The 17074-nt window shown below is 36.0% G+C and overlaps 1 long non-coding RNA gene across 1 annotated transcript in view; it reads right to left on the bottom strand.

Moving 5' to 3' along the window:
• Positions 1-17074, bottom strand: part of LOC135295461 (uncharacterized) — a 131854-nt gene that overhangs the window by 24813 nt on the left and 89967 nt on the right. The window contains exon 2 of the long non-coding RNA XR_010357571.1: positions 1354-1394. This is a non-coding gene — a long non-coding RNA (uncharacterized LOC135295461). The remainder of the gene's footprint in view (positions 1-1353; positions 1395-17074) is intronic.

Genomic DNA, 17074 nt, shown 5'->3' with positions numbered 1-17074 from the left:
AGGGTATAAGCAATGCACATATGTTTGGTAGTTAACAAAAATGTTAAAAACGGGAGTGTGGTATTAAAGTCTATATCACAATTCATATGAGTAACTACAAAAGTGTTTTCTATTATGAACAAGACCCAAAATTCCACTTTGCAGTTTTTGGGATGTTTTTGTGACTTCACAAAGATAATGAGATACCTTATATTCTCAGTTTGTTAGAAATAAAGACAATAATTTTCTTGTGCAGCCAGATGTGATGTGACACACATAGTTTCAACACACTTTGAGTCTCCATATGAAAGGAGATAAGTAAATCGTATTCATTGGTGTAATCACTGTTAAATTACTTGGACTGAGATTGTCAGCTTTTAAATAATTTCATTCTTAAGATATGTATTTCTTATAGAAAATGAAATAGCTGAGCAAGTGGCTGGTGTGGAAGAGACATATGACAGAATATGTCATAATAGAGCCTTGCAAAGAGCCAGAGGAAATGGACTAGAAACAAATAAATAATTTTCTTTACTCCTTCTGGAAGTGGTTTAAACTATGATAACCAAAAGGTCTCAAGGAACAGATAAAAAAAAAAAAAAAGCCATTGGCAGAAGAGTTGGAAGATTATACAGTGATAACCTTCAAATAGAGAGAAAGAGAGTAAAAGAGAGATAGAGACTGAAAGAATAGGGAAAATGAGACATGTTCCTAAGGAAATTCATGTATTAGGCAATGAAAAAAAGTATTGACAGTAGCAAGTAGAGCTCTGAAGTTAAGTCCGGCAAAGGGGAAGCAGAAAATATAAGCTCTTGGCAAAGAAGTGAAAAGGAAATTGACCCTTGTTGTCTGAGAACAGGCTGGCAGAGAAAGACAAATCCATTATATCCATGGGCAATGCTGGATGCCTGAAGGGACAGATATGGATTTCAGAGGACGAAAGACATAGACAGATGTAAAGAGAGTATATGAGGCCTAGAGTAAGGTGTGGAGGTTAAAGGAATGGGTACACAGCAGGAAAGTTTGTGAGTAACTAGGTAGGAAGTGGTTTGAGGTGGTGCTGAAAGAGATTATAATCCTTTAGGAAAAAATTTGAACTTTTTTAAGGAGAAGGGTACAAAGTGTGGTAAGAAGTAGCCAGGAAACTTCTCTAATTTCTCTGATAAGAGAAACCAGAGAAATAAAAATCTTTTTCTGAAAATCAGAAAAAGAAATGAAAGCTAGGTGAAAGCCCAGAAAGTTGAAGAATCCCCGAATCTTGTTACCTGGTGTTAGGCAACAAAATAGTTGTATGTCTCAAAAATATAAAGAAACTCAAAGAAACTAAAGATGTGCAACAGAGAATTCTAAATAATTTGGTTAAAAAAAGCATACCTGTCTAGTGGAGGGAGGGAATCTTCAGGATATGTTCATTGCTGAAAAAGGCAAAAATATGAAGGACAGTGAAACATTCAATACATTTTCAACAATCTGTTTAATAATCTACTATAGAAATTGCAAAATTCCAGTCATGTGGTTCCCAGAAGACACTCTCATACGCTTTTGAGCTCATCTAACTCTGTTTATGTAATATCTATTGTATGTAAGAAAGTAACTCTTTATATCCAAAGGTAACTTTCTGAAGCTATCTTTCTGTTAATATTACTTTCATATATGAGCCAGAGCACATTATTTATATCTTCTATGAACACTGGAAAAACAATGGTCTTATGCATAGTGTGAGTTGGAAGATGTCCAAAATTAGCTGGACTGAGGGTATGAAAGTATCAGAATGATTTATCATTTTCAAAGTGAGATTGAGCTTTTGTGATGTCATTCTCGCACAAAGCATTGCAGAATTTTCCCATTGCAAAATGAAATACATCTTTGCAATGGGGATGAAATGATTTCTAAGAAACTAGCTCTTAAAATGCTGCATTTTCAGACTCGAGGAGATATTGGGAATTTTGAAGTGACTTAAACATTTCTTAAAGAAATCTGTGTAACAACAATTGCTGCCCTTCTGTGAATGTGTAATCATTCAGCCACTTCCATCCATGACAGGACGGATGCAGCACATGTGAAATACACACCTAACCATCAGCACCCACTGGAGATCCATGTTGTACAACTGTAGATGTTTGAGGCTACACACTTAAAAGTACCCAGGGACCCTCATGTGGAAAGATGAACTGAGGGTCCTTTGAAGAGCCAATGATATCTGGAGAGCTAAAGGCCTGACCAAATCTGGGTGTCTGTGTTCAGGTGGGCTAAGGAACTCAGCAGTCTGCGTTAACAGCAATCATTGGTTCTCTACTATCTGTAGTAGAAGTTTAAATGCTTTGGCTGATAGGTCAGACACCTGCATTGAAACACCTAGAGAATCTAAAATCTGCTGAAGAATTTGCAGAGTGCCCGACAACATCCTGGTACACCCTTGGTGACATTCCAGTGTGTCCTAGCTGTGCTTCAGTAGCTGTTTTAGAAAGTGGCCTATGAGCATCTCTCATAGGCCGTGTTTTTCATTTCTGTTCATTTTAGGGTAAACTTATTCAAAAGTCTTAGCTTAGATCAGTAATGCACTTTTGAAATGTGCCTCCTGGTTGTTTTCATCTACTGTATTTGGGTTTATATTATGAAACTGCCCTAGATTACATAAAACCTGTTTTCTTTTGCATTAAATTTAACCAGAATATAACTTCAGTAAATGTACTTGAAGCTTTGTAGCCACAAATGTGAATTTTATCTCCAGACCAGATTACAGAACTCTGAAATGTGTGCTCATCACCCACTGTTTCACTCTACAGATTTGCCTCTATAAGTTAGGACTGTACCTTGTGCTGCATCAAAAGAATCATCACCAGCAGGTCAAGGGAAATGATTCTTCCTCTCTTCTCCACCCTTATGAGATCCCACCTGGAGTACTGCCTCCAGCTCTGCAGCTCCAGCACAAGAAATACAAGAACCTGTTGGAGTGGGTCCAGAGGAGGCCATGAAAGTGCCTGAAATATTGGTCCAGGGATGTGGACGTGGCATCAAGTATTTCTGATCCTCTTGGTAGAATCAACTAGAGGCTTATGAGAGGAAGATTTATTGTAAGAAATCCAAAGTGGCACTTAGATCTCTTTCTGTGTGAGAGAATTTAGCCATCCCCTGACATCTTCCTTGTTTACACTATTTTTTAAGTCTATATATGTTGGTCAGACAACTCTGAGCATGGTAGTACCTCTGCATACAGGTTTGTGAAAAAATTTATTGAATACAACTAATCTGTATAATGGTTTATGAACTGGATTAGGCATTAACTGTTCCTGTCTCTTTGATTTTTCTCTCCTTCCTTTGTTTCCTCCGTAACAATTTTCAATTATTTAATTATCAGTTCCTTCTCTTCAGCTCATCACATTTTGTTGAGGTAGACACACCCAAGTGACAATGTATTTCGTTCTACTGCTTGTTATTCCTATATCTCTCTCTAAATCATGCATTTCTATTGCAGAAACAAAGACTACAGAGTAATTTTCAGCATAAAGAGACCTTCAGCAAAGACCCGTGTTTGCCATTTTCTTAGCAAAAATTGATTGCATTACTAAGATTAAAACTTAAAGTGCAATTTTCACTGACTTAGAAAGCACACATTGTCTTTTTTGGAGATAATTTCTGTTGCTGCTACTTCCTACCAGTATCTTTATTTATCTTGAAAAACTAAACAGTGGGAATCTACTACTAGAGAAAAGCAAAAGTTTTCATATTGTAGCTTTTCTTTTCTGTAAGCTTCCTATTTTTCAAGGAACAGTGTGCTGATAGCCTTGCTGAGAACTGTCATAGCAATTAAAAGCCAAACATATGCTAGTTCTTGTGAGATACACATCTTTTTTTAATGCTACCTGAGTGTTTTTGCACTTCATAGACTCACTGTGTCTTCAGGCATTTAGTTCCTGATTCAGCAAAATAATTATTCATAGTAAGTGTGTAGCATAAAATCAAGTGTATTGACTTTACTAAGACTACTGCATAATAAGAGAAATGGGTATTGGTCTGGACTCTTGATGCAACAGGCTGAACATATGTGTTGCTGAAACTGCGTGTAAAGCAAATATGAATATTTCAATGCCTTCACAGAACTTTTTCACTTTAAGAAACAGAAGCTGCGTCAATACTGCTCAAAACAATGTGGTAGTGTTCTCTTTTATTTTTTTCCCTCCATTAATCTTTAGTACAAAATTACTTGTGGTGGTAGGTGGGCACCTAGGTGGCAGGCTCTCTTTGGCTTGAATTTTTCCTACTTTACATCTCCCAGGACAGCATTTTCATTACAAGATTATTGAAAAGTGTGGGATTCTCAAACCTGTGCAGGAAAAGTCAGACTCATAATGCTAATGCCTACATCTTACTCAGAAATGCAGCTGACTTATGGCTAAGTCCTCATCAGGAATGATGATTTTAGAAATGCAGCCAAGTGTCACATCACAGACTTTGTGCTTCCACTCAAAAATTGTGAGCGATAATAATTTCCAACCCTAAAGCAGCACTGTGAGGACAACTATATTAAAATGGGTTATTCATAGATCACATCATAGCTGAGGGTATAAAAGTCTTAAAAAAGATGTGTATTTGAGTGCTAATATAAATGTAAACTTTAATGCTAATGTAAAACGACTTTAAATGTGTTGGATCCAAAGATAGTGTCTTACCTCCAGTTTATGTTTAGACTGTCCAGAACAGCAGAAATATAATGAAATCAAGGTATGAGGTATGTAGAACCATAATACAGTACTTTTATACCATTGATTTTCAGGGGAAGAATAGCAGATGGAATGAAAATGTCATTCAGAATCTGGATTTTAAAAAAATTTTTATAGCTTTTTTTTTATACCACTATTTCTCATTGAATGCTTAGTTTGAAACATGAAAGGATGATTCACTACAGAATTCCTTCATTTTTGTGATAATAGAGCTCATTGAAAATAAGGAAAGGACTCTGATCTTGATCCCCGTAAACATTATCTGTATACTTCATGTCACTGTGAAGCTGAGCATCTTATTGGTTAAGGTAGGGTTCTGTAGGTACTTTTTGGGCTTTAAGGTGGGGGAAAAGCTGCTCAAAGAAGAAGTGATAATCAATAGATTTATAAACTGCAATGCTGTAGAGTCAGTGAAGCCCCGGACCTTGGTTCTATCCTTTTGACTGCCCTTGATCAGTTTTCCCATCTGCAAAACAGAGGGAATATTTCCTCAGTTGCTCTGCAAAGCACTTTTCAGACAAAAGAAGAAAAATTATATAAAATGTAGGCAGTATCAATTACCCAATCTCCCTTGCCCTTAGCCACGTGATGCTCATAGATCATGAAATCTTTTCGACAAGCAACTCTGTGGTCAGAATTGTATTTTGCTTATTAACATGCATGCCTCTTCCAAACATCTCTCATTTGCATTATATAAACTGTTTCTCACAGCTTATTTCCCCTTATTCAAACAAACTATGACCTTTGTAACAATGAAATATATTGGTAGGAAAAAAGTTATTTTATGACAGAAAGGACCAATTTTTTAACAAGTGTGTGACCAATGTTTTTTCTCCCTTAATTCCTCATGCATAGGTTATGCTGTTTTCATTCCTGGCAATATTTTTCTTCTCTTTCAAAAGATGACAATATTAGGTCTTTGTATGTGTATTTCACACTTTTCAGGATGTATAGTCACATATGAAACACTGGGTTTTATGTAGATGAACTTAGCAACATTTCCATATTGATTTGAACTTTGAGAAATAAGTGCATTTGTTTGTGCCTGTCTCAAACCATTTGTATTGAGAATAACAGGTCATGATTAATTTTCAGGAGGAGCATTGCTCCTTTTGTAGCCAGGTAAACAAGGTTAAAGTGAATGTTAATAAAAACTCTTTCTTGTTTGCTTTCATAAATGTGGTAAGGAATCAGAAATTCAGGTCCAAGCCTATCAAAAATATACTTTTTAAACTTTTGAATTTTATCTTTATATTTTTACAGAGGTGATATGAATTGATGTTTAACTGATGAAATTGGTGGATAGCCCTCAATTCCATTCCAGTAAAAAACTTTGCCCACTATTTTTTGCCAATAGAAACTAACCTAAGTTCTATATCAGAAGAAACAAATATTTTCCCAGTAAAGAAATAGCTGAACACTCATCTCTTCATAAAATAACTTATTATTGGTATTTTTCTGTAAATATAACCTTTGTTTTTTAAATTATTTTCTAAGGAGAAACCCCATGCCTGGAAAAAAACAATTCCAACCTAACTAACTGAATTTAAATAAGGCATTTTAGTGTGAGGATTTGAAGCACTTGCAGCTTTCCAGGAGGCTCAAAGCTAAATTTTCCTGTCTTAGGTTAATATTTTTATTATTGCAATCGCATTTAAATATACACATTATTTTGGTTCTATGACTGTTTTTGTGCCTATGAGAATATGTGACTGACACATTATTGATTGATGTTTGCCATAATGCAGTTGTGCATTGTGTAGGTTCACAATCACAAATCACCTGTCACTGATGACCTGAATTTTTTTCTAAAGGATGTTGCAAATAAGGTGAAAACCATTTGTCATAAGCTTTTTGATCTAGCTGAGCTTTCCTGAGAGTAAGTGCAGAAGTAAATTATTTGGAATATACCCATGGATAATTTGTTAGGCAGCAATTTCAAGGCATTCATAGCTTTAATATAAATTGAAAATGAATTTTGGTAAACATATTGAGGTTATGTGAAAATTAATGCATTTTTAGAAGATAATTCTGCTTTCCTGAATAATTATCATTTGTTGAGAAGTAAAGAAGAAATTGGTATTGCACTTTTCTCCTTGTTTTTCTCAAGTACCATATATTCTAACAAATAATAACAATGTATCATGAAAACCCATGGTGAGATGTTGTGACTAGACCAGATACTTCCTCACTCATATGGAGGAAAACATAAAAGAAAGCTGGAGAAAATACTTCCAAGCATCTCACTAATTCTTATTTTGAAATTTAGCTATTGGCAAATCTATAATTTTCCCAAAGTAATAATCTGTGAAAATCAGCATAAATCAATGCTCATTAAATGTCCAAATAAAGTTAGGCTGCTCTAAATTATTTGGTAATGTAATAATGCATTAGCATCAAAACATATTGAGCTGGGATTTGGACAATTTGACTACCAGAGTCCCCTTTTAACTTGAATTAATCTATTGAAAATAAAAAAAAGACCTAAAATAAAGCATCTTGAAAAGATTGATTTTTTGTTTTTGCCTTTTTTTTTTTCCTAGTGTGCAACTAACTAATAGTTTTTTAACTATGGAACCTAAATGAGGCTTGACAAGTGGTAAGACAATTGTTCCTTTAACAGAAGCAACAACCACAATACTTTTTTCGGGTCTATATCCATTTAAGAAAATAGGTCTACCTTAATCTGTCTTCTGTTTTCACTAGTGACAGGTGTGTTTTTAACATGACTAGCTGCCACTACTGCTGCACGTGTGAAATCCTGTAAAAATTAATACTTAATATATTTTGCAAGTTTGATATAATAATTGTTGTTGTAGCTTTTCCTCAACATCTAGGATTATTTTACTGAGGTAAGTTATACGGGTTCCAGCCTGGTATTTGCAGGCAGATCTCTTGCAAAATGTGGAAGATTAACATATTTTCTAATTGGAGTGAATTAACTGATAGGGCTGACATAAAAGTGCCCCAAAAGGAGTTACATCTATTTAGCTGAATCTGTTTCCAAACTACTTCAAGCTGTGGGATTTAACTGGCATGAATTATTAAAATTAAACTATGGTATATGTCCCATTATAGACATTCTCAAAGACATTTTGTGAATATATTAAACTGATATGTAATCAGCTTAGGCTACACTGAAAAAAACCCTGATTTCAGTGAAAATTGCTCACTTCCTGAAATTCATAAAATAAATAAATAATGAGGAAAAAGTGGGGAAGTGTTGTATGCTTCATAGATAATAAAAAACTAGAAATGTAACTAAACATTTCCTGGCAAATTCCTCTAATAGAGATGGTCTATGCAAAACCTATGCTAAAATATGATATAAAAAAGACAGCTATAATTTTTTCAGCCTTCATAAACTATAATAGTAATAGCAAATAGGAATTAAGGAAATAATCTTAGGACTCCACAATCAAATAAGAACACTATGTGTTCACTGTAAGTGAACACTACACACACATAGGCTTTTGTACTTTATAATTGAATTATTAGATTCTGTGGTGGTTTGACCCTGGCAGGATGCCAGGTGTCCACTAAAGCTGCTTTATCACTCCCATTCACAACTGGACAGGGAAGAGAAAATATTGCAAAAGGCTTACAATTTGAAAGAAGGGCAGGGAGAGATCACTCTGCAATTGCCATCATGGGCAAGCCAGATTTGGCTTAGGAAAATTAATTGAATTTATTACCAATCAAAATCAAGAGTAGGATAATAAGAAGTAGAACAATCTTATAAACCACCTTTCCTCTACCCCTTCCTCCTTCCCGAGTTTAACTTTATTGTCAGTTCTCTACCTCCTCCCTCCCAGCTGCTCAGGGAAACAGGAAACAGAGATAACAGCCTGTTTATCACGTGCTGTTTCTGCCACTGTTTCTTCCACAGGGAGAAGTGTCCTTCCGTACTCCAGCATGAGTTCCCTCCTATGGGAGAGCATCCTCCTTGAACTTCTCCAGCATGAGTCCTTCCCTTGGGTTACAGTTTGCCGCAATCTGCTCCAGCATGGGTTCTTTTTTGTGGAGTGCAGTCCTTCAGGAGCAGGCTGCTTTAATGTGGGCTTCTTTTACTTCTTTAAATATGTTATTTCTGAGGCATCACTACCATCACAGATTGTCTTTGCCTTGGCCAGTGGTGAGTCTATCTTGGAGTCAGCTGCTATGGGCTCTATTGGACACTGGGGAACCTTCTGGCAGCTTCTCAGAGAACCTACCTCTGTAGCCCCCTCACTACCAAAACCTGGCCACACAAACCCAATGAAGATTCAGAGAACCTAGTGAAGATTCAAGGCACAGCTTCAAAAAGAAAAGTAATGATTGCAGAGTTCTAAAAAAGCATGTTCCCATACTTCTCTTCATTTGTTTAATAAATCAAATATGGTTCCGAAGAATGGGAAATGCTGTGACACTCTGTGGGTTGAGGAATCCAAACCCGAGATCAAATGTCCATCCTATGCAAGAACTGAAAGCTAAATACAGCTTGCAGGTGTAGCACAGACCCTAATACAGACTCTGAGGATATTTTAAACATGAGGGGTCTTATTTTAGTCCTTAATGAACTTAAGATGATCTTTCCATCCAAACAACACATTAGGACCAACATTAATAGCAAGCTTTACTGCAAATAATTTTGTTTCCACAAAAGTATTCAGCACCAAAGTCATCTAATAAGATGATTAATTGCATAAAGAATAATCAGATGGAACAGTGTCCCAGAAAAACCTTAACATTCCAGATAAACAATTTTGTATATATATAGCCTCAATTTTAGTTTCCTCAAAATGTTACTCTCCCCCCTTACTACTCAATGTCTTTGATGAAGACAAAATTGTTTTTTTGCTTTCTGACATGGTCCACAGCTGAATCAAAGGCACAACTTGTAAATGAAAAACTTCAGTCATCTATGCTAACTCCAGATTCACAGCAAGGAGTTTATTTTTTTTTTTTTTTCTGATTACCAGTTTCCTGTTTATCCAGTGGTTATCAGTCTCCTCAGGACTGTTTACAGGATTACCTTTGTTGCTCTAATCTCTCTGAATTTTCAAACAGTTTAAAAGTGCATGTGATCATTAAATTGTGAGGAGGACAAAGGGGCTTTGGGTTTTTTTGACAAAGTTGATGAAAGTAGTGAAATGTTCCAGTGATTTCTCTTGATTTTCACTAATATTTCTGCTGCATTGTAGTATAAAGCAATCATCCCATTTCACATGGCCAATCCACATTTTGAATGAGCCTAAATATTTGATACTTTTGATCAGACTTTAACACATATCCTTCTTATCTGAAAATACTGTTAAAAACATTATTGGGATTATAAGCAAAGCTTTAATTGGTACAGCCCATGGCTGTCTATTTCATAAATATGCACATCTCTTCCTCAGCAACACTTTTAAGCACATTTCATGGCACTTTTCATATGCACTGGATTTGATTTGTTTTAGGGCATAATATAAATTCTTGCTGTGATACAGGATAAAAAAAATCCCTTAAAAATGGCTTAGTTACAAGGCTGCACTCATCTTACAGAACCCTAAGTTTTATTAACAATCCAAATAACTTGTTACTGTTTTTGCACAGAGCTCTCATTTGGTTCCTAGTATTGTATCTACCTTTCTTGAAATATCTTTGAGTCTATGCATTTGCCCTCAGTTACTGGTGTGAATTCCTTCAGCACATAATGATAGTGCTTCACATTCCGAGCCATGAGCCCGTGCTACCTGCCACAGAATACAAATGTGCACGAGGTGGTAGTTTCATTATCTTAGGGTCACTAGAATTTCAAGAGCTCCGAAATTACCTCTATCAGTGATGCAAGTGTCAACTTAGTTTTAATAAATCTTTGGAAACAGCCATGAGTTACTTCTAGGACATCTTCCCATTTCCGGAAATACATCATTCAGCTGCCAAACCCGCTATCAGTTTGTTGCAAATAGAATTTCATCCATTAAATGCAAAGTCTCACTTCAGCTTCTGCATGCCATCACTCTCTGATAGCAAAAAGTGTGATTAACGTGGAGTTTAGCTGATATCAAGCAAAAAGTATTCTATTCCACTTTACCTGGAACAAGGTCTTGAAAAATTGTATTTTCTGCAGCATATGCATAAGGAATGTCATATTTACCATACTTCTGATTATTCCAGTACAAGCTCTCAATGCCATCACATTGTAAGGAGAAATTGACAGTTTCTTAATTTCCATTTATTCATTCTTTTGGCTTTTAAAAGCTGAACAAAAGCATCAAATCAAATAAAAAAAAAGAAAATCCAGACTCCCATTAAGAAGAGAATCAAAATATCACAGAACATCTTGTTTGCTGATAATAAACTAATATTGTATTATGTATTCAGGCAAAAATCCAGCTGAAGTTAATGGGACAGCTGTGGTATTTTACTCAATGCTGTCTTAAAATAACAAATTCTTTTTATTCTTGGTAGCTACACTAATTAATCCTGACAACAGCTCAAGTGAAAAAAAATATTAATGTACTGTTTTTGAAAATGTGAAGCTGGTATGTGTAGATATTTGATGGTTTCCTAAAGTGGTAGAGACAATATAAATGGAATAAATAAAATAAAATAATAAAATAAAATAAAATAAAATAAAATAAAATAAAATAAAATAAAATAAAATAAAATAAAATAATAAAATTCAGCATGTAAAATAAAAAAATGAAAAAAATCCCAGAACCTAACCCTGATTGTTACCTGGCAACCACCAGAGTATTTTACAATCCTGATATGTCAATTTGATGGAAATCTGGAGATATTTCTATTAACTTTATTGACACTTAAATGTGAAGTTTCTTCTTCTTTTTTTTTTTTTTTTTTTTTTTTTCCCAAAAGAGTCTTCTGGCCTGTAACCCTCAAGTAGTACAATCATTTAAACATATCAGTTCAATATATAAATGAGTTTCTAATGTTCCTCATAGTAAATTAGGTACTGTTCATGTTCACTTTTCCGTTTGGCAAAGGTTTCACATATTTCCCAAATATTTTTTCTAACTTCTGTTGAATAATTAATGACTAAGAACATGAGGATCTCTGGAAGTCATGCAGTCCTACTACCTTTTAAGAGGGAATATTACTAGCAATAGAATACATAAGCTGTGGTTTTGTTCTGCCAAATCTTGAAAGGCCCTCAGGATGGATATTCCACAGTCTCCACAGATATTATCTCACAAAAATCGTGTTAAAATGAAGCAATAAATTTCTTTATTGAAAATTAAAAAATGTTCACAACATACACTATTTTCAGTGATTTTATGCAAAGTCTTTTGCAACTAGAAAGACAGGAAAAAATCAAAATTTGTGAACTTTGTTAATTTTTTCAGTGGGACATTTTTTAAAATTAATGAACTTGCTTTAACTTGATTCTTGACATCAAGTACTATTAACAGCTACCAGAGATATGCATAACCATTAATGTTAATGTTAATATTGTTTCTCATTTTCCTTACCACATACTTGCTAATTACTATTTTTAAGGCTTTTGTTTATGCTTGCTCTGAATTTAAATTAGCATAAATATAATACGTGAGAATTGGGTTTTTTTTCAGGGAAAAATCTCAGTTTGGAATGAACAGAAGGGTACTTGAGTTGTCAGATAGATATTCCATGTTACCTCATAAAGCTCTGCCTATCTTTATTTTACCTTCTTCATTCTTATCCTGCCATTCTTACAGATTGTGCAGTGGTGTGTGTCAGGTTTATTTTCCATCCCTTTTTCCTTCAGATGACTGCAATGTGTTAAACAGCTCTAAACAATCATTACTATCCTTTTAAAAATAGCCAGAAACCAGCTTCATGAATGAGGTTAAACTGTCTGCAGTATTTCAGTGTTTTCTTATATAAAAGTGCCATTTTCTTCACAATGAAAAGCATTAATAAACTTTTGACTGTATTTCTCTAGCATAATTTAATTACTTAGCCACAATACCGCTATTTTTATTGCTACTAGACTGTCTTATGTCACCAAGGGCAGACTGCAGACTGCATGTGGTCTATGAAAAATTTTAAGTAGCTTGCAAAACGACTTCTCAGTTGTGGTCCCTTTTGGCCAGAACCAGTTGATTGTTAACGTTGTGGTAATTAGAGGACCCTTTTCAGCTCAGCTGCAATGCACAGCTGTTCAGGTCCAAAAGCTGCAGGAGCTGCCAATCACTGTGAGCCTGAGACTGTCCCTTGTCAGGGGATTTGTCAGATGGTGAAAGACCCCACTTCACACACCACAACATACCCTTCCACCTTTCCAGTTTAACTTACAAAGTGGCCAAAGAGCAGAGCAGAGCTCCTGAAGTCACAGCTGAATAAAATTTAAACTCTAGGGACACCAAAGAGAATGTACTCTCAGTAATAAGGGTGAGGAGAATTGCAATTATGAGGTATTTGAAACCTAAACAGCTATGCTGTGGAAAAAAAAAAAAAAAAAAAAAAACACAAAAAAAGCCAAAAGGAATTACTGAGGCTGAATTACCTACACTACTCAGATACTGTGAAGTTAGTTGTGTATGTATATACTTTGTTATATTTGATATTAAGCTTTGGTAACACATTGCAAAACTAAAAATTTCTGTATGTTTGCAGTTAATGGTATGGAGTTCTAATTTAGTGATTTTTTTTAAATTACTTTTTAAGAAAACCTACCTGTTTTCTCAAGACATAATAAAGTAATTATAAATATCACCCAGTGAAAGGTAAAGATACTGTGAAATTTTGTTCAGATTTTCTTCCCTATTTGTTTTAACTGGGAGAAGAGTTATATAGAGTGTAATTACCTGTGCTTTTTAATTAGAGCTTGAATGTGTGTGTCCTTGACATGAACTACTATAACCTATACAGATTTATATTTTTGACCTTTACTTTAAATTACTGACTATCCAGAACAGCAATGGCAAAATATTAGTATCTTTCTGTTTCATTAACTAGAAAATATAGAAGACCTATGCTGAGAGTAAAATAATGTATATATATATTCTAAAAAATGGCAAAAAAATATTAGGAGGACTTATATATGAATGTCAATATCATAGTTGAAAGACTGGCTTGTTCAAATCCTGCTAAACTTATACCCATTAAAATTTGGGTGTGTCCATGAAAGCAGTTACAGATTAATCCTGTCTAATTTTGTAGAGAAAAGAAATATCAGATTAGACCATTTCATATGGAAAGAAGCCAAGCAAGGATATAATCTCTGACACCATTTAAAAAAACAATATCTGTAAAATATTCAAAAGAGTGGACTGTTGGTTTAACCCATATAGCCTGCCCAAAATCTCAGTCCAGCTTCCTTCTTGAGCTCCCCAAGGTGTGGCAAAGCTGATTGCTCTAGACTCTGTATGGAGCTGAATGCAGCATTACCCCTGCTACAGGACCTAGACTGATCATATATAATCTGCCACATGGCAGATTGTGCATCACCATGTCTGGAGCCAGAATAATAATTACACAGAATGAGAAAATTCTAGCAGATTACAACACATCTATACCTTTGTGGTGGGATGACCACAGCTAGCTACCAGGTGTTCACCTGCTCTACTACTCCCTTCCTAAGCAGGATAGGGCAAAAGGAAAATATAATGAAAGGCTCATGGATAAAGATAAAGGCAGGGAGAGATTGCTCACCAGTTACTGTCACAGGCAAAACAGATTCCACTTGGGGAAATTATTTTAATTTCTCGACAATTTAAACCAGATTAATGCAATGAGATGAGAAACTAGATAGAGAACTCTCTGGAGAAGAGATAGATAGATGCAACTAGATAGAGAAAACTTTCCATCATCCATTGCCTCTCTATGCAGCCTGAACTTTACTCCAAATTTCTCCCTCTCCTCTCCACCAGCAGGGCTGGGGACAGGACATAGGAGTTATTAATATATAGGATATATTCATATCTCTGCCTCTTTCCTGCTCAGACTCTTCCTCTGCTCCAGTGTGAGGTCCCTCCAACAGAGCACTCCCTGAACTTCTCCAATCTAGGTCCTTCCTATTGACTTCAGTTCTTCATGAACTGCTCCAGAGTGTGTCCCTTTCACAGGTGCTGTCCTTCAGGAACTCCAGCATGGGTCCCCCCTGGGGTGACAAGTCCTGCCAATGAACCCGTTTCAGTGTGGGCTTCTCTCTCCATGGGCCTGCAGGTCCTGCCGTGAGCCGGCATCAGTGCGGGCTTCTTACATGGTCACATCTCCCTTCAGGGCACATCCACCTGCTCCTGTGTGGTGCTTTTCTTGGACTCTGAAATGGATACCTGTTCCATTGTGGACCACCACTGGCTGCAGGGGACAGCCTGCCTTATCATGGGCTGCAGGGAATCTGCTCCAGTGCCTGGAGCATGTCCTCTCCCTCTCTCTGCTCAGACCTGGGCATCTGCAGAATTGTTACACATATTTTAGATCCTCTCTCCTGCTGCTGTTGCACAGTAGATTTTTCCCTTTAAATTTGTTATCCCAGAGGGGCTATCACCATCACTGGTAGGCTCAGCTTTCACAAATGAGGAAGAACAGCCACAATGAATGAATCCATTCCAGGAATGCCTGGCTGGAAAATAGCTCTGCAAGAAAGGTTCTGGCAGTGCTGGTGAACATGAACCAGCAAATTGAATATGAGCCAGCAGCGTGCCTGTGATACAAAGAAGGCAAATGATAATCTATGCCGCATTAGGGGTGTAGCCAGCAGGTGAAGGGAAATGATCCTCCCCCTTTACTCAGTACTAGTAAGACCATAGTGGGAGTACTGTATGTGGTTCTGGGGTCTCCAGTACAAGGTAGATATGAGCATATTAAACACAGCACAACAAAGGGGCTTGAAAAAGATGGGGAGGCTGGAATATGTCTTGTATGTCAAAAGGTTGAGAGACTGTCCAGCCCTGAGCAAAGAAGGCTTACAGGGAGTTTATCAGTGTATATAAATGCCTGAAGAGAGTGTCTAAAGAAGACAGAACTCAGGTCTTTCCAAACGTACCTGGTCACAGAACCAGAGTCAATTGGCACAAACTGCAGCACAGGAGGTTCACCAGGAATGTCAGAAAACTTTTCTCCAGAGAAAAGTTTCTCCCTTCCAACCTCAAACATTGTTTTATTTTGTGATTCAGCCTTTGCATTTACATAAACAAGCCTAAGTATCCTGAATAAGTTAGGCAACTGTGTGACCAGGATACAAAGCCTGCTTCATTTAATAACCTCACTTTCTGATAATTCAATTCTGTATTCTTTACGGTCAGGTGAAATGATATCCAGTTATGATTGCCTAATATGAAGAGTATGGAGGTAATTAGCTCAGATTCTCCATCCTTTTGTTTCTGTGTATTTTAATTAAAAACACTTACACAGCTTACACATTTTCCATGTGAATGACAACAATATAACTGAGTTTATTATCTGTCAATAATTTGTTGTCTACCCAACTGTTTGTGCTTTTTATCATAATAAATTAGTTATTATATTCTTATACTTCCATTGCAATTGGAGGAGATATTTCAGATTTTGTATGGGATACTGGGAGTATGTGAGTTATCCTTTATTCCAGAGCAGCTAGCACACGATTATATCATAGATTTTGAAGCACAGTGTACTGTGAAGCCTGGGTTTAAGCCAGTGGGAAGACAGTTTCATCTCTGAGGGTCCCTGAACTAGTTAAACGTAACTGAGGTGTGTTTGACCCTGTTTCATATTCATGTCTCTGACTGCTATGTAGCTGTGCCCAGAGAGAATTATGGACCATCATAATCTGTACCATCTACAGTAATTTCCCAATGCAGCTCAGCAAATTATTTTCTGTATTTACAAACATTTGTTATTTTCTGCTGGTTGTCTCTGCATTTCTGTCCCTTGATTTGCTGGAAATATATGGAAATTGTATGAAGAAATTATGGCTGCTGTGTTGTGCATTAAAGTGTAAAAGTTGCCATAGCATGGTCATCTTCTTGCTTCATACAAATATTTTTTATGTTCATGAAATCACTTTAATTCTGATGAAGAATTTTGATTTTTTCTCTGCCATTTAGTAGACAAAAAAGCAAACCAACAAAGAAACTAAGAAACATCTATTGCAGATAGTCAAATAGTTTTAAATATGAGGGATTTAATCCTGATATATGCGAATAAATTACCTGTTTAGGGTTGCCAAATCCTAAATAAAATTTTTGGCATATAGTTCTCAAATGAAGTGCAAACCAAGAGAGCTATTGCAGCAGCAGAAAAGCATTATTTGGGGTTTACAACATCTGCAAGTTCTAGCAAATCCCATCTGCCAGACAAATGCAATACATTTCTCAAATCTGAGAAGTATAAATCTTCAAGTGAAGCACACCTTTAATTTGAGCAACAACAGTGTTGCACAGAAAATTTCATGATAGCTTGAATTTCAAATTGATATTAAG

Source organism: Passer domesticus, chromosome 2 (genome assembly GCF_036417665.1).
Source record: "Passer domesticus isolate bPasDom1 chromosome 2, bPasDom1.hap1, whole genome shotgun sequence".
Lineage (NCBI taxonomy): Eukaryota > Metazoa > Chordata > Aves > Passeriformes > Passeridae > Passer > Passer domesticus.
The sequence above is the reverse complement of the archived record's forward strand: the minus strand, read 5'-3'. Positions and strand labels throughout refer to the sequence as shown.